Genomic DNA, 25631 nt, shown 5'->3' on the forward strand with positions numbered 1-25631 from the left:
CCACAAAATAGAAACAGAAGGAATATTACCAAATTCATTCTATGAAGCCACAGTCACCTTGGTACCTAAACCTCACAAAGACTCAACAAAGAAAGAGAATTTCCGGCCAATCTCCCTTATGAACATTGATGCAAAAATACTTAATAAAATACTTGCAAACCGAATCCAAGAACACATCAAAGATATTATCCACTATGACCAAGTAGGCTTCATCCCAGGTATGCAGGGGTGGTTCAATATACGGAAATCCATCAATGTGATCCACCATATTAACAAACTGAAAGAAAAAAACCACATGATAATCTCCCTAGATACTGAAAAAGCATTTGACAAAATCCAACATCCATTCATGTTCAAAGTATTGGAGAGATCAGGGATACAAGGCACATATCTAAACATAGTAAAGGCGATATACAGCAAGCCTATAGCCAACATCAAACTGAATGGAGAGACACTTAAAGCAATCCCACTGAAATCAGGGACAAGACAAGGCTGCCCACTCTCTCCATATCTCTTCAACATAGTGTTGGAAGTCCTTGCTAGAGCAATAAGACAGTTGAAGGAGATCAAGGGGATACAAATTGGAAAGGAAGAAGTCAAATTATCACTATTTGCAGATGATATGATAGTATACGTGAGTGACCCCAAAAATTCTACCAGGGAACTCCTACAGCTGATAAACACCTTCAGCAAAGTGGCAGGATACAAAATTAACTCAAAAAAATCAGTAGCCCTCCTGTATACAAAAGACAAAAGGGCTGAGAAAGAAATTAAGGAAACAACACCCTTCACAATAGCCACAAATGACATAAGGTACCTCGGAGTAACCCTAACCAAGGAAGTCAAAGACTTGTATGAAAAAAATTTCAAATCTCTGAAGAAAGAATTAGAAGAAGATATGAGAAGATGGAAAGATCTCCCATGCTCATGGCTTGGTAGGATTAACATAGTAAAAATGGCCATCTTACCAAAAGCAATCTACAGATTCAATGCAATGCCCATCAAATTACCAACACAATTCTTTACAGACCTGGAAAGGAAAATTCTCAACTTCATATGGAATAACAAGAAACCCAGAATTGCTAAAACAATCCTCTACAATAAAAGATCTTCTGGAGGTATCTCCATCCCTGATCTTAAGTTGTACTATAGAGCAACAGTTTTAAAAACTGCATGGTACTGGCATAGAAACAGAATGGTGGATCAATGGAACCGAACAGAGGACCCAGAAATAAACCCACACACTTATGGACACCTGATCTTTGACAAAGACGCCAAAACCATACAATGGAAAAAAGATAGCATCTTCAACAAATGGTGCTGGTCTAATTGGATGTCTACATGTAGAAAAATGAAAATAGATCCATACTTGTCACCCTGCACAAAACTGAAGTCCAAGTGGATCAAAGACCTCAACCTAAAACCAGACACATTAAATCGCCTTGAAAAAAAAGTGGGAAATACCCTAGAACTCATTGGTACAGGGGAAAACTTCCTGAACAGAACACCAACAGCACAGGCTCTAAGAGCAACAACCAATAAATGGGAACTCATGAAACTGAAAAGCTTCTGTAAAGCAAAGGACACCGTCATCAAAACAAAGCGACCACCTAGAGATTGGGAAAGAATCTTCACCAACCCTTTATCTGACAGAGGACTCATATCCAGTATATATAAAGAACTAAAGAAGCTGAAAAGCAGCAAACCAAGTAACCCACTTAAAAAATGGGGAACAGAGCTAAACAGAGAATTCTCTGTAGAGGAATACCGAATGGCAGAGAAGCACTTAAAGAAATGTTCAACCTCACTAGCCATTAGGGAAATGCAAATCAAAACAACCCTGAGATTTCACCTTACACCCATGAGAATGGCCAAGATCAAAATCTCAAGTGACAACACATGCTGGAGAGGTTATGGAGAAAGGGGAACCCTTCTCCACTGCTGGTGGGAATGTAAACTTGTACAACCACTCTGGAAATCAATTTGGCGCTTTCTCAGACAACTAGGAATAGCACTTCCTCAAGATCCAGCCATACCACTACTGGGCATATATCCAAAAGAGGCTCAATTACACAAAAAGGACATTTGCTCAACCATGTTTGTAGCAGCTTTATTTGTAATAGCCAGAAGCTGGAAACAACCCAGATGCCCCTCAACTGAAGAATGGATGCAGAAATTGTGGTACATCTACACAATGGAATATTACTCAGCAATGAAAAATAAGGAAATCATGACATTTGCAGGTAAATGGTGGGATCTGGAAAGGATCATCCTGAGTGAGTTGTCCCAGAAGCAAAAAGACACACATGGTATCTACTCACTCATATAGACATACAACATAGGACAAACCCACTAAAACCTGTGCATCTAAAGAAACTAAGCAAGAGAGAGGACCCTAACTAAAACACCCAATCCCCATCCAGAAAGGCAAAGAGGATGGACATCAGAAGAAGAAGAAAACAGGAAACAACCTAGGAACCTACCACAGAGGGCCTCTGAAAGCCTCTGCCCTTCAGACTATCAAAGCAGATGCTGAGCCTGATGGGCAACTGTTGGGCAGGAGAACGGAATTTTAGGTAAGAAGTGGGAAATAGTAAGAGCTGGAGAGGACAGGGTCTCCACAAGGAGAGCAACAGAACAAGAAAATTTGAACATAGGGAACTTCCCAGAGACTCATACTCCAACCAAGGACTATTCATGGAGATAACCTAGAACCCCTGCACAGTTGTAGCCCAGGGCAGTTCAGAGTCCAATTGGGTTACATAGTAATGTGAAGAGGGACTGCCTCTGACATAATCTGATTGGCCTGCTCTTTGATCACCTCCCTCTGGGGGGGGGGGGGGAGCAGCCTTACCAGGCCACAGTAGAGGACAATACAGCCACTTTTGATGTGAACTGACAGACTAAGATCAGAAAGGAAAGGAGAACCTCCCCTATTAGTGGACTTGGGGAGTGGCATGCAAGCAGAGGGAGGAGGGAGGTTGGGATTGGGAGGAGAGGAGGGAGGGGCTTATGGGGGGATGCAGGATGAATAAAGTGTAATTGATGAAAAATTTAAGAAAAAAGGGAAAAAAATAATTTAAGAACCTTAAATGACTTTCAAAATTGGAGGAAAACATGGAGTTAGTCAATTGGCATGGAGCACGTCTCTCCCCTGGGGGCAATGGTCTCCTGAACCTACTCAGACCTCGGACACCACCACTGCTCGTTCTAGAACTGACGCCGGATGTTCCAATGAGGGGTTAAGGCTTCTCATAATATTTCCTATAAGCCCACACCTGTTTGTCTATATCCCCCATTTTTATTCATTATTAGCCAGATAGAGCCAAGTAATTGTGGTAATGATACTTGCTTTTTTGCCCAATGCTGGAATGCTAGTAAATTTAGGTATGCCCTGGTTATTCGCATGCCTCACTGGGTGCCTGTGCCCATTGATGCCCCTCACGCTATGACTCCCTTCAGACAGAAAAGGGATCTTGGAACTACAGCCACCATTGTTACTACCATCTCATTGACGGCTGTTGGAGCTACCACCAGGGCATTAGCCATGAGTCATACTGGGCAGACTGCTCAGACCCTGAATAATCATTAGGCAATGTAGCTCATGCCTTAGTTGTACATAAAGGAATTAATGCTCAACTAAAAGGAAGCTTGATGGTGTTCAATCAGAGGATTGACCTCTTGCAGGAGCAAATTGATACCCTATGGCAAATCGCTCAACCTGGCTGTCAATGAAAGTATGCTGGACTTTGTGTCACTAGCATACAACATGAGAATTTTTCCTGTGTTGCAAATCTGTCTAAACAATTGTCAAGCTATATTTTAGGTAATTGGACTGGAGAATTCGATACTACGATGGAGCAGCTGAGAGTGGCCATTGTCACAGTAAATTCTACCAGAGTGGACGCAGGACTAGCCACAGGATTATCAACATGGATTGCTGCAGCCATGAATCATCTGAAGGAATGGGCGGGCATGGGAGTGTTAGCAGGCCTTCTGGTGTTGGTCTCCTTGGTTTGCCTGTGGTATATATGCAAGATTAGAGTCTCACAACAGTGTGATGCAGCCATGATCATTCAGGCCTTTACAGCCATTGAAGCAGGACATTCTCCCCAAGCATGGTTGGATACCATAAAAAGCTAAAATGTTACGCTCAGGATGCGAGGCTAAGCACTGCACTCAGGGTCAGCCGCTTTGGACCCAGAGAAGAGCATGTCTGATTGCATGCGGGTTGATGCCCCTGGTCCTGCCTCTGAGAAAAAGGTATCGGACGGGTCTGATGCTCTTTGGGTGGATGACACCTAAATGAACATCTGTACAAAGTCCCAATTTATTTCTAATATCAGAGATCAGACCTCTACTCTTGCCTGATGCGTCTAAAACAAAAAGGGGGAACTGTAGAGAGCTGCGGAATGCTATGCCTTAAAGATGGAGCTGGTTTCCGCCTTCCACCTTCCCGATGGTGAGTGCTCTCTGTCACGAACAATTCCACATTTGGCTAAGGCTGAGGATCTGGCTTGCTTCCATGTATGTGGACCTATCTGCATTGCCCACGTGGCACGCCTGGGTTGGCTACCCAGGGGCTATTTAAGCTGTGGGCTGGCTTTCCCCGGGGTCCAAGGATTGTTCAATGTTCCTGAATAAACTGCATTGGAAAAAAAAAAAAAAAAAAACTCAAGGCACAGCTCATGCTGGTGAGGACGTGGAGCAAGGGAAACATTTCTCCACTGCTGGTGGGAATGCAAACTTATACAGTCACTTTGAAAATCAATTTAGCAGTTTCTCAGAAAACTGGGAATAGATCTACCTCAAGACTCAGCTATACCACACCTGGACATATACCCAAGGATGCTTCATCCTACCACAAGGACACTTTCTCAAGCATGTTCATTGCCTCTTTATTCATAATAGCCAACTGGAAACAACCTAGATGCCTTTTAATGGAAGAATGGCTAAAGAAAATGTGGAATATTTGCATGATGGAGTATTATTAAAAACAATGACAGAATGACATTTGCAGGCAAATGAATGGAACTAGAAAAGACCATCCTGGTAAGATAACCCAGAATGATAAACACGGTATGTTCTCACTTATAAATGGATATTAGCTGTGATGTAAAGGATAACCATGATTCAATCCACAGACCCAAAGAAACTAAGTAACAAGGAGGGCTCAAGTGGGGTTGTGTGACTCTCACAGAGAAGGAGAAATAGAATAGGCATTGTGGGTGGATGGTAGGAGGAGACTGGGTCAGGGCAGAGGTAAGGATGGGGACAGGAAGGATCAGGTGTGGGGAGGATGGAGAGAGTACTGGGGGAGTCAACTGCAATAGGGGGTCTCTCTGGGACAAGCTAGAAACCTAAGACAATAGAACCTCCCAAGAATCTCTGAGGGTGACCGTAGCTAAGACTCCTAGCAATGGGGAACATGGAGCCTGAAGCAGCCATCTCCTGTAACCCGGCAAGACATCCAATGGAGAGATTGGGACACCAACCCAGCCACAAAATCTTCGACCTACAATTTGTCCGACTTACAAGGGGTAAAGATGGAGTAGAAATTGAGGGAGTACCCAACAATGACTGGTCCAGCTTAAGACCCATTCCATGAGAAGGAGCCTACCACTGTCATGATTAATAATATTCTGTTATACTTGCGGACAGGAGCCTAGTATGACTGTCATCAAAGAGGCTTCACCTAGCAACTGATGGAAACAGATGCAAGACCCACAGCCAAACACTGGGTGAAACCTGGGGAACCCTGCAAGAAGAAGGGGAGGAAGGACTGTGGGAACCAGAGGGGTCAAAGACACCACAAGGAAACCTACAGAATCAACTAAACTAGTCCCATGGGGGCTCACAGAGACTGAACCACCAACCAGGCAGCATGCATGGGACTGATCTAGGTCCACTGCATGTACGTAACAGTTGTGTAGCTTAGTCTTCCTGTAGGATTCTTAACAGCAGGAGAAAGGGATGTCTCTGACTATGTTGCCTGCCTTTGGACTCCGTTCCCCTATTTGGACTCCGTTCCCCTATTTGGGCTGCCTTGTCTAGCCTCAACAGAAGAAAATGTGCCTACTATACTTGATATGCCAAGGCGATTGATATCCACAGGAGGCCTCCCATTTTCTGAAGAAGAAAAGAAGAAGAGTGGATAGGGGTGTGGGGGAAGGGCTGGGAGAAGAAGAGGAATGAAAAACTGCAGTCAGGATCTAATTAATTATTTAAAATAAAAATTCCAAATACAAGAGATTTATCAAGGGAACCCAAAATTGCTCTGCTGTTTTGTTTTCCTTTATTTTTCTCTATTGTAATCAGATTAAACTTTTTACATAACTATAGCTCCTCCGTTTAGACCTACTGTAGTTCTTAGCATAACTTTAGCTCTTCTGTTAACAAATGCTGTCTCCTTTAGCATATCAGAAGCCATTTTACTTCCAAGTATCCATTTTGATCATAAGGTAAAACTGAGTTCAAGTTCTCAGGCCTACCTGCCTGAGACCAGGGTCCACTGAGTCAGAGAAGGGGCGGGGCTCATTACCATGGCTTCCAGAAGTGCATGGTGGCTCTCAGGGCCTGGAATCACTTCTGCAGAGGACTTCAGGTTTTGAAGAAATACGCAACTATGCAGAGAAGGTAAACGTCATAAAATAGTTCCATGAGATAAGGATTTGTATTTGCTTTTTTAAAAAAAACATGAAGATCAGGACCAGGTGTGAGGACTGGCTTTAGCTCCGAGGTTTCTTTGGCAAAGAGACGGTTCTATCAACCCACACTAGCCACTTATGTAAAGAGTGAGTGTCTAGTTCAAGACCCGCTGGCGCTTCCTAGTCCTTTATATCTGGAGCGCTAATGTGTTGCCGGTGGCGAGACAGGTGAGAGGCGTTCCTGTGTGCCCAGACACTACCCGAAGAGCCCACCGAGTTTCACAGCACCAATGTTATAATAACAAATCCTCCCCAGCATGTTTCGTATAAGGAAGGAAGTCGGTCGTGGAAGGGGGAGGGTTAAGAAAGAAGGGATGAGGGGGGCCCCAGAAAGAAACAGAGGAGGGAGAAAAAGCAAGAAAGTCAGTGGACTTGGGGAGGGACATGGGAGGAGATTAGGGAGGTAGGAAAGGATTGGGAGAGGAAGAGGGAAGGGGCTACAGCGGGCATACAAAGTGAATAAACTGTAATTTATAAAAATATAAATAAAAAAGAAAGCCAGGGAGAGAGAGAGAGAGAGCAGTAATGGGCAGGTCGTTTATATCTGGTGCATGCCTGGCTTGCACCTGGCAGAGGCAGGTGATGACATCAGAGGTTGCTAAGCAACCTAGTCTAACATTAAGCATGAAGCAGAAAGCAAAGATTTTCAGTGATTCTGTCAGTCTTGTATCCTGAATAACCTTCAGTCTCTGGGTTCCAATAAAAATGCATGTGGTTTGTAAAGTAATGGTGAGGGTATTCAGGGAATGTGTTGGGGTGAGAACAGAGTTAGTGCCTGTCCGTGAAACCAGCTGAAATAATCTTAAAGAATAGAAAATAGTGACACAGCACTGTGGGTGCAGAGGCAAGAGGATAACTAGGGCACACTGGATGCTAGCAGATTCAGAGAGAGACCCTGCTTCAAGGGAACAAGAGGGTGACATAAAGGAGAGGATACTCCCTGTCTCCCTTTGGCCCTATGTAGAACACACAGTGCACACACAAACACACATTACTTAAGTGAACAAGGTAAAAATAAATAAAAGTTTAAAGACTAACTAATGAGAAAACTCTAGAGTCATGGAAAAAGAACAACAAAGGACATTAAAAAATACTAAACAAAGTATACAATTAAGAATTTAGTTAACAGTAATTTTTAACCATATCAACTCTTGTCAAACTGTCAGAAACAAACCCACAAGATCCAAGTGTGCCAACTACATGAAATTCACATAAGATAAAAACATAGATAAACAATAAAATTTGTGTGATAGCCAGAGCTTGGAGATGGCACAGTTGGCAAATGCTTGATGGGCAAACATGGAGACTGGGCTAAGATCTCCAGCACCTGTGTAACAGCGAGGCAATAGGGACAGTGTAATCTTAGTGCCTGAGAAGGAGAGACAGGAAGACCCTAGGGGCTCACTAGCCAGCCAATAAGTCTCATTGGCCAGCTCCAGGTTTAGTGAGAGACCTGTCTCACAAAATAAGTTGGACAGAAATACAGACCTATTTCTGAATACACAGAACATGTTGCTTTCAGGATAGAGAGGAATCAAGCTGGAACTGACTCAGAATTTCCTCCCTGCTGTCTTCCTGTCACAGTACTGGAAGAGGCTTTACAGTCTGCTGGGGGAGGATGGCCACCTGCATTCTACAACATCACCATCATGCGCCAGACAAGATGAGGCCAACTGCTTTTGAATTAGGCTTGAGGCTGCTTCACAGATGCACTAAATGTGGTCAGTCTTGGTGTGGTGGTGCAGGCCTGTAAATCTCAGCACTTGGGTGTCAAAGACAGGTGGATTTCTGGGTCAAAGGCCAGACTGATCTACATAGCAAAGTCAGAACAGAAAGGTCAACATAGTGAGACCCTATTTCAAAAAGACAAAATGAAAGAAAACAAAAACCTAAACTAAACCTGGTCAAAAGCACAATGCCCAGAAAGTCTATAAAAGGTCTTAGCAGAGCAGGGTCTACTAATGCAATCTGGCTTAATGGACATCCTGTCCAATTGTCTTCTAAATATTTATGTTCCTATAGAAAGAATGATTCTGCTTTGAACCTTGGCTAGATAAGCTTTTCACTGCAGCACAGAAAATAATTGATGATCGAGTTCTCAGCTCTTAATGAGGCATCTATATCAACCTCACACAGAGGCTCTGGGGACATCTGGGAAAGAGTGTTTGAACAGCTGTGAAATGCTGCCTGCTGAGCATTATTGACCATCACATTCATGAAACCTCATCTGTGGTTACCTGAATAAGACCACACAAGATCAAGCCAACTTTATCCCAGAACCAGGAGCCTGACTGGCACCTGTTGCCACCTGGGCCATTTTTTCCCTCTTACTGAGTTTGGTCATTTGCTTGCTCAGCTAAGGTTCTCCCTGTGTTGCTGTCATTCATCCATAAGCACTGATCAAAGTGCAGAGCTTTCTGAGCCATGGTTTGGAAGCCTGTTCTTTTTTAAAAAGTATTTTATTCTTTGGAAATCACAGAAATGTGTGCAATGTATGTGAATTATATCAACCCCCAGTGCCTTTCTTCAGTTTCCCCAGACTCCTCGTAAAGTCAGGTCTGCTCCCAGCTTTGTATCCTCTTTTAACTGAATTCAATTAGTGCTGCTCATGTGTGAGTGGACACAGGGCCATCCAGTAGAGGTCGGGAAACCTCAAGGCCCACGGGCTGAAGAAGACTGACTCCAGCAGAAACAAGTGTCAACCAGCTCCCCTCCTACAGGTGGGTCTTGGCTTGGCTGGATTTGGGGCAGGCTTGTATGGATAGGCAACCACAGGAACTGTGAGTTCCTGAGGGAAGGACCCTGCTGTGCACAAAACAAGACAAACCCAAGACAAAGTCCTCTACAGCCTCCTCTTGGGCCCCTCTTCTGCAAAGGCCCTTGAGTTTGGGAGAAGGAAGTGTTCCCTCAGGAATGAGCACACCCTGTCATTTACTGTCTGCACTTTGATCTTGTTGTAAGTCTCTGGAATTCTGTTCTTGTTAAGGTCTGAATTTATGTTTATTCCAGACTCCCATTAGCAACTAAGAGCCCTGGGGTATCCTAGAGAGACACTTGGATGAAAGGATATGGTTGTGATTGCCAGTGATCATTTTATATCTTGTCATTGTCTATCTAAACAAGATCTGGGTGTGGTGGAGCATGCTTGTCATCCAGCACTTGGGATGTGGAGGCAGTAGGATGAGTTTAAGGCCATCCTCCCTAAACACTGAGTTGGAGTCCATCCCGGGTTATCTGACACTGTGCCACAAAGACCTCTCTCCAGCTGCCCTTCCCCAACACAAAGAGTCACTAAGCCAGGTGTTATGATAGCACATGCCTGCTCTTCTGGTATTCATGAGATGGAGGCAAGAACATGGGAGTCCAAGGGAAATCTGAGCTATACTGAAAATCGAGATCCACTACACAGTGAAATATTTTCTTAAATTGCCTTTTTTTTTTTTAAACAGAGGTTCTCTGTGTAGACATGACTGTGCTAGGACTCTCTCTGTAGACATAATAGAACATTGTGTCAAATAATATAAGGGTTGGAACTATAGCTCAGTAGCAATGTGCTTCTTGCTTTTTTGTTCATCTTAGGGGAAAATATGGGCAAACCAAGAGTTTCTGGAGTTTGTCACTGGTTTAGTGTGTAGTTAGCAATCATGACACTCTGGATTCAATCTTTCTCTGTCCCTCTCCTTTTATGTCTGTCTGTCTGTCTGTCTCTCAAACAGACATACAGACACACACACAGCAAATATAGAGCTAAGACAAAAAAGAAACAAAAGACAACTAAAGAAGAGCAGGCAAAGCTGAAGGTTTATGTAGATGTGTATGTGTGTGATTGTGCGTGTGTTTGGTAAAAGGACAATGAACTGAAAATCAGGACTGTTTGCCCCTGAATGAGGAGGACAGCATCAACCAGGACAAGGGACTGGTACGGTGGCCTCTAAGGCACTGAGAGACCTTGACTTCTTGACTTTAGCACTCAGCTCCTAGGCTTTATTGTTGTCCTTTCAACCAGATATGTAATTACAGTAGATACGCATTACATATGCTAGTTTGTAATTATAACAAAACAAAACTTCATCGACACATTATAAAACAAGTTTTAAATATAACTAGATTTCCTCCCTACTTACCATCCCAGGGACTGAGAAGATAGCTCCTGCAGTCTCCACAATTTTCTGCATATTACTTCCAAATTAAAAAAAGAAAAAGGAGAACCTGAAAATGTCTCAGTGGGAGAACAGTCACTACTCCTGAAGAGGACTCAGGTTTGTTTCCCAACACCCATATCAGGCAGTTCACAGCCTCCTGTAACTCAATTCTAGGATATTTGATGCCCTCTTTCTGACCTCTGTGGGAATCAGGTATGCAAGTAGTACACAGAAATACATACAGACAAAACACCCATGCACATAAAGTCAAATACTAAAAAAAAAAATAAATAAATAAAAATAAAAATAAAAAAATAAAGTCAAATACTTTAAAAAGTAAGAGAAAAAGAAAAAAGTGACCACTGTTGTCACTAGTCTTCTAACTTCAAAATTAAATGGAAATATTCTATGTATGTATGATTTATTTATTTATTTAAGTTGAATAAAAGTTTTACTATGTAGCCCTGGGCTGCTCTAAAACATGATTTTAGAAGGAAGAGGATTAAGTGGAGACAGAGGGAGATAAGAGAAGGTAAATGGAAGGATGGTGGTGACATGATTGTCATACACTGTAATATATATATTTTTGTGTGTAAAGGTCATAAATGTACATATATTAAAATGTCATTATTTTATATAATTAACATACACTAACAAAACATTTTTAAAGAATACTTTAAGGACTTGGGATGTTATTTCTATTTTATCTCAAGACCAGATAGTTATTTAAAACTTTACATTTTAAAGTTTAATAATTAGACTTAAATAAATCTAGAACACTTTGAGGTATGCATTAGCTGCACACCAAACACACCTGAGGAGCTGAACACAGACTGCAGAGCATTTCTAAGGCAGAATGAGCTACATAGAGAAATATGTGTGCATATTGACTCAACCTAAATTAAGATTTAACTATGATGTCTAGCTAGACAGAGAGACTCTCATGTGAGGAAAGAAAGGAAGATACATGGATGTATTCTTCTCAGTGGGAACCAGAGAGTGAGCAGACACTACCCACAGATAACAAACATGGACAGTGAGGGAATAACAGATGAAGTGAATTCAAAGTGAAGAGAATTCACTTTGCTCACTTTGGGAAAAACTTGGTGTGGTCTGCTAATGGATCGTCACCTTCCTCCCACTTCTCCATACATCCTCCACAGGAAAAACACCGGACAAGGTCCTTTTTTGCCTAGGAAAAGGATACGGGGTCAGCTCAACCATATGTATACCTGTTAACTCACAAGAATTCGACTCCAGATTTCACTAGTTAAATCCTGCTTGCTCCTCCAGTTGGATTATGTGGCAATACCACACACAGGAGGCAAGAGTTCACACAGGACTCTTAGTCCTTCCGTGGGGTGGTCAGCAAGAGTCGCTGAAGGTTCCTGTGCACCGTGTGCTTTGATGAAACCTGTCCCAAACCATCATCCTGAAAGATTTGCCATCAGGAACTGGAGTAGGAGCTCCGTGAGAGCAGAGATTTCTGTCTGTTCTGGACAATGATGACACATGGGACATTCACAGACAGGCAACCAACAAGCAATTGCTTACGGAGTAAATCGGGAGAATATACTTGTAGCTGGGGCAGGATGGAAGAGCAAACTTAGGAGCCTGTATGCAAGGCAGGTTATGAAGAATCCCTGTCTCTGCTCACATTATTGCCAGCTCTCCTCCCCTAGATATAGGAGCACTTCATCGGTGAAACTCAGGCAAGGCTGGCAAGAGAAGACAATGCAGTAAGACTGGGTGGTGAGTTTTGTGCCAGTGGAATAGGCCTGTAGGATGAAGTGACCTCAGGATCCCCAAGCCCAGAGGCTGAACACCCAGGGAATTATGGAAAACTGAAGATCTTATGAGGCCCCAAAGAGATCTATGACAAATGAAAATAAAGAAAAGTGCAAGTTCGGGATTAGACTACTTGTCAGACACAAAATTCTGACTTGGGTGCTAAAGAGATGCTCAGCATGAAGAGCACTGGCTGCTCTTGCAAAGGAGTCAGGCTTGTTTCCAGCACCACATGCTGGCTCTCGGCAACTATATCTCCAGTTCCAGGATCCAACACCCTGGCTAGCCTCTGAGGGCACCAGGCAGGCCTGTGACACCCATACTTACATTCAGACAACACTCACACCCAGAAATGTAAAAATAAAGGGGGAAAAGCCGACTGTGTAGAAAAGGCCTACTTTGAAGAGAGCCTCAACAGCCACAGGTGACTCGTGGGGCCAGTCCTTAAAAGTGTCCTTCCTCACTTCTTCATTAGCAAAGACGCTGTCATTGCAGTAAGCTTGGAGAAAAGATGTGGGCGAGAAGAGTAGGCTTTGATAACAAAGTTCAAGTGAGTTGTGTGTATAGGTGGGATGATCTTATGATGTGTGCTTGTGTCAGCATAATTAAGGGTGGTTAGAAGAGCAGGAAGAAATAAGAGATACAAGAAAGACCATGTTAGAACTGCTGGGCAAAGACTGGGGTATTCCATTCATTCTATTCATTTCTGTGCATGGTCAGTGTGTTAAAATGTAACTTAAGACTGTCCCCTGGTCATCTAGCATTGGGATAGAGCAATATTGAGAGGAGATTCCTATTTCCAGAATCATTGTGAAGATTTGAGAAAGGTCATTTCCCCTGTGGCTCCCTTAAAAACATTTGTTATAACAGCTTGCTCTTTGAGATGACCACATGTATGGGTGGGGTCTCCATTAGACTTTTTACCTCACCCTGGTCTCTGGACACTGGTACATGTCTTCTCCATGCTGTGAGCATGTGAAAATTAAATTCCCATTACCTTGGTCTGACAAGTTTTTCAAGATGAAAGCCTGCCCGTGTTCACATTTCATCCTAGGATTAGGATTTTTTTCCCTTTGCTTTAAGAATTTCATTGGCACAGAGAATACTATACTTTAATTTAATTAAGAAAAAAACTTAGAGTTTAGAAACATTTTGTATTTTACTTTTGACTTCGTTAAGCCCTGAGATCATAGGGAATAGGTTATAGTGTTTTCCTCAGTGCTCACCAGTGTGCTTTCTGGTTGTGTACTCTGAAGAGCAGGTTGGCACTTCAGACTTTCCTTAGTTTCCTTCTTTATCTCATCATTTTCTTTCACTACATCAGGAAGCTGTCTCAAGACTTACAATTCGGAGTGTTTCATGTGTGTGCAAGTCCGTTTGCATATATGGACTCACATCTGTGGAAGTCTGAGGACAACCTTCCCTGTTTCTCTTTTAACCTGCTCATTTAACAATGACAAGAGTGCGCTGGGCAGCGCTGTAGACTCTTCATTTTGCTAAGGCAGCATTCATGAGCAAGCCTTCTTCTGAGAAACCCATTTCCTATGTCCACAATGTCACCCTTCTTGTAGACTCTTGCTCATGTGGCCAAAGACACAGCTCTGCGTTCCCAAGACCTAGAGAACACTGCTTCTCCTTTTCTCCATAGTGTTTGCTATTTTAACAACTTATTGAAAAATGGTGTTTTCAGTCAGAAGGATGCCGTGTGCGTGCTTGTAAGTATGTATGTATGTATGTGTAGCCAGACATTTGAGTACTTTATTGGGTTCTTTTATCTACCACCGTTCTGCCCCCTTCTTCCACCCTTCCAAACCCCCAACACTAGGTAAAAGAGAAAGAAGGTTACAGGGGAAAGGGGGCTTCAATACTGTTAGAATACTTCCTGCTGGTTAGGGGCATCGATTTCCTTGGAGCAATATTCAATTTCTTCCACTCATCTCTGCACACAACCGCGTGACAAAGAGCAACCAACTCCAAGAGCACCAGCCAGCAACTACCAGCAGCAGCTGCAGCAGCCAGCGCCTCTACCATAGCAGGAGGAGCAGCAGCCACAGCCCCGCTGACAGCTCTAGCATTTCTACACTCACTCAAGAGTCCCCAGAATTCCAAAAGTCTTACACATGCAGAAACTACCTGCAGTTGGCCAAATCACACCCAAGCCAAAGTAGGAGGCAAATCAGAGTCAGCTTCTGGGGACAATCTAAAGCAGCCCCAGATCTCACATCTGCGATTAAAATGAAAACATATTCCTATAACCGTCTGTGTTTTTAAAGAAACCAAAATCCTCACTACATGTATGTGTGAGTGTTTTGCCTACATGTTTGTATGTCTACCACATGTGTGCCTGGAGACCTCTCTGGTGGCCAGAGAGGAAGTCAGATTCCTGTGAGAGGGGGTTGCAGATTGTTGTAAACTGCTACCACTTTAAACTGAACCTGAGTCCTCGGCAAGAACAACAAATACTCTTAACATCTGAGACATCCCTTCACCTTCTGCTTATTTGGGGGGTGGGACACAATGCGTTGCCATGTAGGCTAAGCTAAGCCATCCTTAAACTCATCCTATTTCTGCCTCAGCTTTCTTAGTGCTGGGATCACAGGCATGGAGCTCTACACTTGGCACCAACCTCATGCAGCCCATACTGGCCTCTAACCTGTTACCATAGTCCTACCTGGGCAGAAGTGTCTCCTTACACCTTCCAAGAGCAGGAATTCCAGGGATGAGCAGCCTCAGGCAACCATGGAATTCTTACTGTATTATGATTGTTTTCATCCTGTCTACTATCCCTTCTCCCCACGTACCTGACCTCTGCTGGGGCTGAACTCAGGGCCTATCCTACTTGCTATACAGATGTTCCCCAATCAGCGAGATTCCTAAAACTCAGGTTTTGTTTTCCTGTGGGTGCTGGGATGGAACCTAAGGACTTGCTCATGCTAGGCAAGTGAGCAACACACTCAGGCCTCTTGTCTCATTCAAATGTGGATATTTCTTAACTTCTTAACAGCACACAGAGCCATTTAAGAAAGCAAAACAACCAAAGTCATTCTCTATTACAGAAATCACTTATGAAAATAATTTTTAAAGAAAGATGATGAGGGCTGGAGAGATGGCTCAGTTGTTAAGAGCACTTACTGCTGTTCCAATTGTTCTGAGTTCAACTCCTAAGACCCACAATCAGGCAGCTCACATCACAAATGCCTGTTACTCTGTCTCCAAGGGATCTGACACTCTTGTTTATCTTCCAAAAGCACTTGTATACATGTGGCACACACAACACACACACACACACACACATTCGAGCATGAGAAAGAGAGAGAGAATGAGAACACAAAAAAAGAAACAAGCAAAGCCATTGGAATGTGCTTGAGGTTTTACCTGATACCATGGGTAATTCTCTTCTGACCCAGGAATTCATAAAATGTTCTCCCTGGGGAAAGAAATTCAAGTTACTGCCTGATTGGCTGACTTACAAGATATACCTCTATCTGTGGCCTACAACTTAAGGTCTTCCCAAACTGAAGTGAATTTTCATTCGAGCAGCAGAATTTGAGCAAAGCAGTCCTTTAATTTTGGTTTGATTTCTATTGATCTTGTAAACTTTGATGTAGTGCCAACATCAGTGAAATGGAAGCTTCTCAGGGTCACTCTTACCACAGACCCTGCTCAACCACAGAACTGTAGTTACACCCAGAGGTGTATTTTGACTCATGAGGAACTGAGACATGGGAAGGGAGCCTTGCTCAGAAGAACCTCTCCAATCATGCAGCTCTCCCTCAGAGAAAACTGCACCCCAACTGTCAGCCCATGCCCTCTGCAGGGGCTGCCTCTCAGTAAGTCAGACAATACAGTTTCCTTTGGCTTCAGTTTGAGGTGGGTTCCCACTGCTTGCTACTAGGAAGTCCTTACTAATTATAGAGTGTGAATAACCAGGTTCAGGAGCCAGCTTTGAGTGCCCAGCCTCTGCCATGTACTAGGTCAGAAGATTGAGTCAGACATCCAGATGGAGGAGGCAGGAGGTAGCTAGAGTAGTGGCCTCACTCAGAGGGAAGATGAAGGAGGCAGCGGAAGCAACCCAAAGCCAGCCTGGAAACTAAGTGGTTCCAGCTTCACAAGACAAGAGTTTTGTTTCCTCTCTGCAGAGAGAGGGAGGACAATGAGAAGAGAAAAGAAGAAAAACAAAGAATATTTGGGAAAACAAACAAACAAACAACAACAACAAAACATCACCCTGACGTATCACATCTCGGAAAAAGTTGACATTGTAAATTACCGTTACATGAACAAATCCCTCGTAGCTCTGAATATACTGGGCAATTTCCTCTGAAGATTTCTCGCTTTGAAGAAATTCACATCTACAATTAAAAATATGGTTAAAAACACTTCCAGTATTGTGACGAAGACCGTCTATATCATAAGAAATATTTGCTAAAAACCCATCAAACTGTTGAATTTGATGCTTCAATAAAACTGTCCATTTTTTCCTGAAGTCTTACTCATGAGAATTAACATTGTGTTAGAAACATGTAAATCATATTAATGACAAACTGCCATTATTTAAAATTCCAACCTTGTGCTGCTTTAGTTTTTCATCAACTTGACATATAAGCTAGAGTCATCCAGGAAGAGGGACCCTCCGCTGAGAAAACACCTCCATCACACTGGCTTGTCAACAAGTCTGTGGGGCGTTTTCTTGATTAATGATTGATGTTGAAGGGTCCAGTCTGCTGTGGGCAGAGCCACCCCAGGCAAGTGGTCCTGGGAAGCCTAAGAAAGGAAGCTGGATATGAACCTGGGGCCAAGGGGACAAGCAGTGTCCCTTCATAGTGTCTGTCTGTTCCTGCTTATGTTCCTGCTCTGACACCCCTCAGTGTGGGTTGATCTGGACATGTAAGCCAAGTAAACCCTTTCCTCCCGGGGCTGCTTTTAGTCATGGTGTTTATCAAAGCAACAGAAAGCAGAGCAGGACAATCTTCATATTATTTTAACTTTTAGTTAAAGGCAGGATCTCCCTGTGTTGCAATGGTGATGCCAAACTCTGACCTCAGGCCGTGCTCCCACCTCAGCCTCAACAGTAGCCTACGCTATAGGCACGCACTGCTATACCCCGCTGCTCTCTTCTTGAAACACATATGCGGTAAATCAAAGAGGTTGATTCATAGCAAGCAGAGAGTGGAACACACACTCATACTCTAAATCAATGTAAAAATTCACCAACAATGAAGGGAGCAGGGCGTTTGAATACTAGCTAAGATATTTAATGTTATTCCACTTTATTGTTCATCTTTGTAAGAGACATAACAATTCTGTGGCTCTTTTTTTTTAATCACTATTTAAAGTTATATGCTAAAGGAATAAGAAATGAAACCATGTGTTAGCTGGATTTTGCTTTGACATAACCCGATCATGACCATTCTATGGGGATGGCAGGAAAGAGGTAGATGAAATAGGATCAGGCCAGCTGCTGACAGGTGCTCATTTTATACACTTCTCTGATTTCTTTGAGACTTTCATAATGAAAATTTGAAAACTAGTTAGAAGAATACATCTGTATGTAACAGAAACAAAACATCAGATGCCAAAATCATACCACTAAACACATTATCACAAATAATTAAAGCACACGTCTTTCCTAAGCCCCATCCACTTCCCAGGGGCATATATTCTTTGTTCTCTGGAAGTTGAACTGCCCATCAGCTGTTCCCAGGGTATGTGATCCCTATATGGCTCTCGCTGGCCATTCCAGGCAGGCTTCTCGTCTCCTGCTCCTCCTGACTTCGTCAGCTGCTGGGAGGCAGCCCCCCAGGCAGGGGGAGAACCACAGTTATGAGATTACAGGTGTGTGATACCATATCCAGTGAGAGAGAATTTTCATTTGGTGCATATTTCTCTGAATATGGGAAACCACTTGTAATATTTTAAAGACTGTTCTCGTCTTTTCCATCAATACATCGTTTCCATTCCTGTGCAGATTGATTCATTTGGTAGTTAAGGTAAATCATGAAACTGCTCAACCTGACATATTGTAGTGTTGGGGACAATAAAAAAACAGTAGTAACTGTTGAGAGGGCTGGAGAGCATGTGCTCAATGTACTTGCAGAAGACCTAGGCTCAGCACAGGCACCCACTTTGGGCAGCCACCTGTAACTGCAGCGGTAAGAAAGTCTGACACATCTGACCTCGAGGGTGCCTGCACTAATGCACATCCCCAATGTCCCAAATATTAAAACTGAAGTAAACAATTGGGTCTGGGGATTGTCTCAGCAGGTAAAGTACCTTAGCTTAGGCATGACGCCCTGAGTTAGAATCTGTGTTGCCCATATAAAAGCAGGGACCAGGCCACCATGTCACTAATCCTAACCCAGGAGAGATGGGGACTGATGGATCCCATGTGGCTTGTCTCAAAAGATAAGGTAAAGAATGATGAGAAGGTGGGCTAGGTTAGCATGTGACCTCCACAGGAATGCACAAGGGCACATATGTACACTACACACCAACACACCACACGTATTAACACAGTCTACATGCACCAACATACTACACAGGAAATATGAAAATGAAAAGATAAAAAGCAAAATAACACAAAAGAGAAAAAGGCCATTTAAGTTGATGTGATTCAAGCTTTTCACTATGGGACCAGATTTCCTTGTTTGAAAATTTCTAGGGTGACCCCATATTGAACAGGAGAAAGATCAGAACTCATGTGGTACTCCAACAAGGTTTCTCTTTTATCTCCAGTTTTATTTTGCTAAATATCAAGCAACAGAAACAGAAATAAAAGCTGAAATCTTTATGAAACAAGCGTTTGAAACTTACTTGGGGAACCACTTGGCATGCTCCTTCCAGGGATGGTCTCCTTCTTCCCAGTTTCCCAGGCATCCACTGCAGGAGAAGCACTGCACAGTGTCCCTTTCACCTACAGATGCAGGGAAGCGATGGCACCAGGTGTGTCTTGGAGCTGATCATACTGAACCAGAGCAACACAGACCCCAGCATGCTTGCTCTTCCATGTCCCCTCTGGCTGAATCCCTGGCCACATCCCACTGCCCTAAATGAACCCCCTTCTAAGCTCTGGATGTACATTTCCCAGCCATGGCCATACTCCATAGACTTAGCCCTCAACATGCCAGTTTCTTACACATAGAGGCTGCTCTTTAGCTTTCAGGACCAAAGTGATGGAGAAGTAGGCAAAAGCTAGAACTACCTGGAATAATGCTGTCAGAAGGTCTAAGAGTTAGCTTTGCCATGTCACCTCTATGGAAATAGAGGCACAGTTCTCTAATTCTCTGAGCCTCAGTGAACTCAATTATCAAACACAGGGAAAGGGCAAACTGAGTGAATTAGAATTAGTGTTCAATCCTTGTATAGCATAAGCAGGTACTCAGCACCCACAGATCCTGTTGTAATTGTCATACACATCTGTCCTAACACCTGTGTGTGGCTGAGGCATTTCAAATTGTAGTCTTCTTGAGGATAGTTTGCCTCATGGATGAGAGTTAAATAAGTAAAAACAAACCCTTCCAAAACTATAGAAATTAAATTAATCAAGGAAACATATAAATAGTAATATTTGTGAAATGAGAAGAAAGTGGACTTAAGCTATCTCATAATCCATTTTCAGGTCCTTATGAATGGAGCTAGTGTTTTCTGGAGTCTTCTTATTCTGTTTTCCAGTGCTGGGACTAAACCAATGGCCTTTCACATCCTCAGTTAGGCCTCAAGTAATGAGCTACACCTCAACCTTCAGTTAATATATTTCTAGGCCCACATTTACAGAAATGTGTCCATATTTACAGAAAACCTTTTATTTTATACATATTTGACAAGTTAATAATGCTACACTAAAGTAAATTATAGCGGAAGTAAAATTATTAAAGTTTAATGAACTAGATATATAATATAACAATTAACAAATAAGGAATGATTAACAAGAAGTAGTAAAAGAAGGAGGAGGAAGAAGAGAAGGAGGAGAAAGAAAGAGGAAGAAGAACAACAAGAATAAGAATGTGGATGAGGAGAAGAAAAGAAAACAGAAGGAGGAGAAAAAGGAGGAGGAGACAAAGAAGGAGGAGAACAAGGAGAAAAAAAGAGGAGGAAGAAGAGAAAAATAAAAACAACAAGAAGAACAAGAAGATGAAGAAGTTGAAGACCAAGAACAACAGGGATAAGAACAAGAAGAAAAAGGAGAACAATAAGAAGACCAAGTCCAAGAAGAACAAGAACAAGAACAGAAGAGAAAGAGTAAAAGGGAGGAAGAGAAGGAGGAAGAGAAAAGAAAGGTTGGAGAGATGGTTCAGAGTCCTTCCTCTTGATTAGTTTGGAAACTAAATTTTTACAGAAACACCTCACAAAATGAGACCCAGTTACCTGTAAAGACAAAGCCAGCTGCGGAGAGTACACGTGGCGAGGTCCCATGGGCATAAAAAGGCCACTTCTCAAAGGACTCCAGCCTGGCCTCCTCTTCTTGGTACTGTGCTTTGCCGCTTCTCAGTGTCTTCTCTGGACTCTTCACCCTTATGTCATACTTGCCAATGTTACCGACATCTTTGCCCAACAGGAACTCACATTCTGGATGTAATTTCTTGTGGATTTCTATAGGAAGGTTCTTGAGTCTGGTGCTAAAGAGGATTAAGCTACAGCAAAAGCACTGCACCCCAAGTTTCACCCCGGTATGGTAAAACCCAGCAGCTGCCATGTCCTGAGGCATCCATGATTTGAATGACTCATAGGTCACAAAAGTCTTTAATCTTCTGGCTTCACTGCGCATCTGTGAGTTAAAACCTTTCTTCATCTTCATTCGTTCTTTGTGGTCTTCTTCATGCTGTCTCTTTAAGATCTGAAGTGCGTCCACACCGAGAAGAGCAGAGAACTCAGAGGCCAAATCATCATCAAACTCATAAATTCTCTCCTCGCAGGCTTCTCCCTGGGATGCCATTTTCTAAATGAGACAGGAACGCGGATGATTTTGGTGTCTGCAATACCTTTATTATAAAGGGTTGTGTCTCTGAGCCAGGAAGATGGCTCAGTGGGTAAAGAGGCTTGCCACAGGCCCAATGATTTCAGTTTGTTCCCCAGGACCCACATGGTAGGTAGAAGACCAGCAACTTTTGTATGTTGCCATCTGATCTCCACTTGTGAAAGACAGAAGTTGCTTGAGAAACTATGAAACTTCAATATTCACTCACTCAATCAACAAATATTTGCTAAGCACCTACCTGTGTGTCAAGCAATGGGCTAGGCCTTGAGGACTGGCAGTGAACTAGACACAGAGAGCTGGCTCCATTCATGGAGCCTTGCAAGTGTCCTTCAGTTTGACTGTTTGCTTGTTTTTCTTAGACAGAATCTTGCACTTAAGGGTGAAGCCAACAAGCATAGTAGAGCATTTGGTCTGGGACCCTATTTGGTTTTGCAATAATGTGCTTGGTGTTCCTAAGTCCTTCACCTGTACACACTCTTTCCACACCCCTCCTTCAAGACACAGCTTGTAGCCTCATCTCTGGACAACAGTATAGATTTCCCTGTCCCTAACAGTAATCAACTTTAGTCAGTCTCTAGTCAAGTACATTCCCAATGTATTGGGATAGGAGGACTGGAAAGGCTGATCAAACTGACCTGGATTTGGGTGCAGATGCAGGCAGGCAAAACTGTGTCTTTAATGTTTAAGGAGAATCCTCTATTTTCTATCTTAGGCACATATATACTTAAAATCACACACATTCTATGACATACATGTGACATGCGCAATGACCAAAGACTTGGATAATTCAAATCCGCCAGTCAAAACAGAGGGCCCTTACTTAGCAACCAGCCTTTCCATCTCCTGAGCCCCATAAAAGAAATCCCTAAACAATGATGAGACTCCCTAAACACTCTCACTCACGTGATCAACTATCAGTCTTGAAGGTAAAAGTCTGTGCCACTGTGTCCTTCCAGCTAAGGTTATTTTGTTCTTGTGCAAATCCATGGGGCCCTTTATCTCTGAATCCTTCTATAGGAGGCCAAGAACTTGGAATGATAAACCCAGTGTCTCAGCCTCTTGGATGCTGAGATATGTGTCACCATGCTCAGCTCCACCTCTGAAGTATAAAGACAATGACATAGCTTTACCACGTATGTTAAAGAAAAAATATGCACAATTATGTAGCCTGAGAGTGACAATCTGATAATATCATTCAGTTAAAATTATTCTTGAAGATTTTATTTTTAAGTATGTGTGTATATATTTCAGAAAAGGTGTTGGGCCCCCATAAACTGCAGTTACTGGTAGTTATGAGTGGCTTGGCCTCGGGGTCGTGAGCCAAAATTGGCTCCATTGCAAGGGTAAATCCATTCAACTGTAAGGCCATCTCTCCAGCCTCCAAACACATTGTTTTTGTCATGTTTGCTCTCCAGTCTTAGTGCTTCATGTGATCTCCAGATGCTCCCTGTTTCAGGCATGGTTTTGAGTCTGGGAGGCAGCTGCTGGGGTTCATAGGTTCTTAAAACTCTTTACAATGGGTTGTAGAGAGCATGTGGATAGTGATAGGGTGAAGAGTCCTTATTAAAGGAGAGATACTGATGAGCTCAGAATCAAATAAGACCTGGGCTATGACCTGGCGCCAAGAGAGGATGGAAGTGGCTCAGTATGACATCTGATATGAAATTTGCATAGAACCTTACTGCCCTGATGATTTTACAAAGCTAGCTCTTCATGAACATGCTCCCTTTGTTAATGAAGCCCAGGTGGGGAAGGGCTTCCAGCCTTACACCTTTCTTGTTAATTTCTGGAACCTCTTTCTTCACCCAATTTCCTATTCTTCTGACTCACAATTATTGAAATGACTACAATAGACTATACAGACTATTTTACAGTGTAAAATTGACAAATATTTGCAATGTATTGAATTTTGGCTATGTGTGCTTATAGGAACGAGCCCAAGGCCTTGGCTCTGCTAATCAGTACCCACCACTGAGCAGCAGGCCCAGCCAGCACTGTCATCTGTTTTTGGTTTTGTTTTTGTTTGAGACAGAGTTTCACAGTATAGTCTTCACCATCCTGGAACTCACTCTGTAGACCAAGCTGGCCTCAAAATTACAGAGATCTGCCTGCCTCTGCTTCCTGAATGTTAGGATTATAGGCATGTGCCACCACCATCCTGCTGGTTTTGTTTACATTTTTTGAGACAGGGGCTCACTGTATATCCCAAACTCATCTGGAACACAATATAGAGACCAGGTTAGCATCAAATGTGTGGCTATCTTCCTTTTTCTCCATCTGTAGTGCTGAGCTAACAGGCCTGCATCACCATACCTGTTCTTCCATCATACTTCTCATGAGACCAGAGGATACAAGCTACTCAGGCAGTCTGAGCTCAAGTAACTGGAAAACAAGAAGTTTCCTTGACTGGAAGCCAGAAGTAGCAAGACTGACTTGACACCAAATGTGAAACGATTCCAGGGTCTCAACACTTGAGATGCCAATGCTAGGTAGCCAAATAGAGACTAGCAGCCTTTGATGGAACTGATGGAGCCCTCCCTTACAGCTGGATTTGGACACCAGCTTTCCATCGCAAAGCTGTTTCCTCTTTGATAAAGGAATGAAATCTGAGTTCTACTTCTGGCTCCAGTTAGAGACTCAACATTCTCCACTGTTCCAAAGATTGCAATGTCGCTTATTACTGTGTTCTCCTTTAAGAGTAAATCTAGCTAAGCCTATGAATCACCTGGCTGGGAGTCCACACCAGAGTCACTGGAAGACAAGGTAAAGAAATGGGAGGAATACTTATCTCCTCAGAAAGAAGATACACTTCTCAGAAACCCTCACCCCTATGTAGTGGTTTCCACAGCTAAGCCTCTCCACTTTTCTGAATTCTAAGTTAAAAGTAATAACTTTTCCTCTGCTTTCTATCTCTTTTTCACATACTGATCCAAACTCTATGCATGCTTTTCTTGACACTCTGGACTCCCTTACTCTGCAGACTCCCTACACACTCTCTGTCCAGGTGGTTACTGACCTTGATTGTCAAACCTGCCTGTTTTCTTGGACCCATCTCCAAAGGTATGGCCTTCCCCCCATCTCTTTCCTCCTGGCAGTTACCAAGATTTACACCTTGTCCTTCTTGTTGTTTTTGATCAGACACTAATAAAATGGTCCTCAAGTTTCCTTCTGAGTCCTTTTAATTTGTTGTTGTTACAAGACTCATAATACTTAAAACGAATTCTCGTTTCCTTGGCAACACTTCATATATGAGTATGTGTGTGTGAATGTGAATGTGTATGAGTGTATGAGAAGTGTGAGTGTATATGTGTGTGTGGTGTAAGTGCACACATGCCTCAGAGCTCTTTGGAAGTCAGAGGACTTTTAGAGGTTGTTTCAATTCCTTTCATCTTCCCTCTCTAGTGGAATGCAGGGATCAACACAAGCCATTAGGCTCGTAAGATATGTACTTTTACTCACTGAGCCATCCATCTTGCTCCCCAACTCTTCCATTTTTAAAAATCTGTTCATACATAATTGTTTAATTACTCCCCAAATGTGGATCATTTAAGTCATTGTCCTTCTTCATACATAAAGATGAATTCAATATTCAGTATTCTTGTAATGATATTAATAAATATTTCCAACATTTAAAAAATTTCCCCAGAGTAAATTCCTGAAATAAGAATAGCTGGGTAAACCACATGCATCCTCTTAAGGATTTTGGTGTTTGTCAGGCACTGGCCTTGCTAATGGTCTTCAGAGTTCCTTTTACCTTCAATATGGTCAGGGTCCTGCTTCTTTTCAGGTGGTTTCTTGCAATGGGATTTCACATATCAGAACTCCATGTCTCTCTGTAATAGGAATTAAAATCTGCTTATGAACTGAGAACTGATTTCCCAATAGAAAAGAGTGGTCAGGAGTCTTCATGGATTCCTAGCCCAGCATCCTAGTGGCCATGTGGGTGACCATCAAGAGGCTGTCCTAGGCACAAATAAGTATCTGACACTTCTTTAAACATGAGTTCTGAGACTCCACCAC

The 25631-nt window shown here is 42.8% G+C and overlaps 1 pseudogene; it reads right to left on the reverse strand.

Moving 5' to 3' along the window:
- Positions 1–25430, reverse strand: part of LOC132654710 (baculoviral IAP repeat-containing protein 1b-like) — a 43088-nt pseudogene extending 17658 nt beyond the window's left edge.
- Between the last annotated feature and the right edge of the window lie 201 nt (positions 25431–25631).

Source organism: Meriones unguiculatus, chromosome 6 (assembly GCF_030254825.1).
Source record: "Meriones unguiculatus strain TT.TT164.6M chromosome 6, Bangor_MerUng_6.1, whole genome shotgun sequence".
NCBI classification, from domain to species: domain Eukaryota; kingdom Metazoa; phylum Chordata; class Mammalia; order Rodentia; family Muridae; genus Meriones; species Meriones unguiculatus.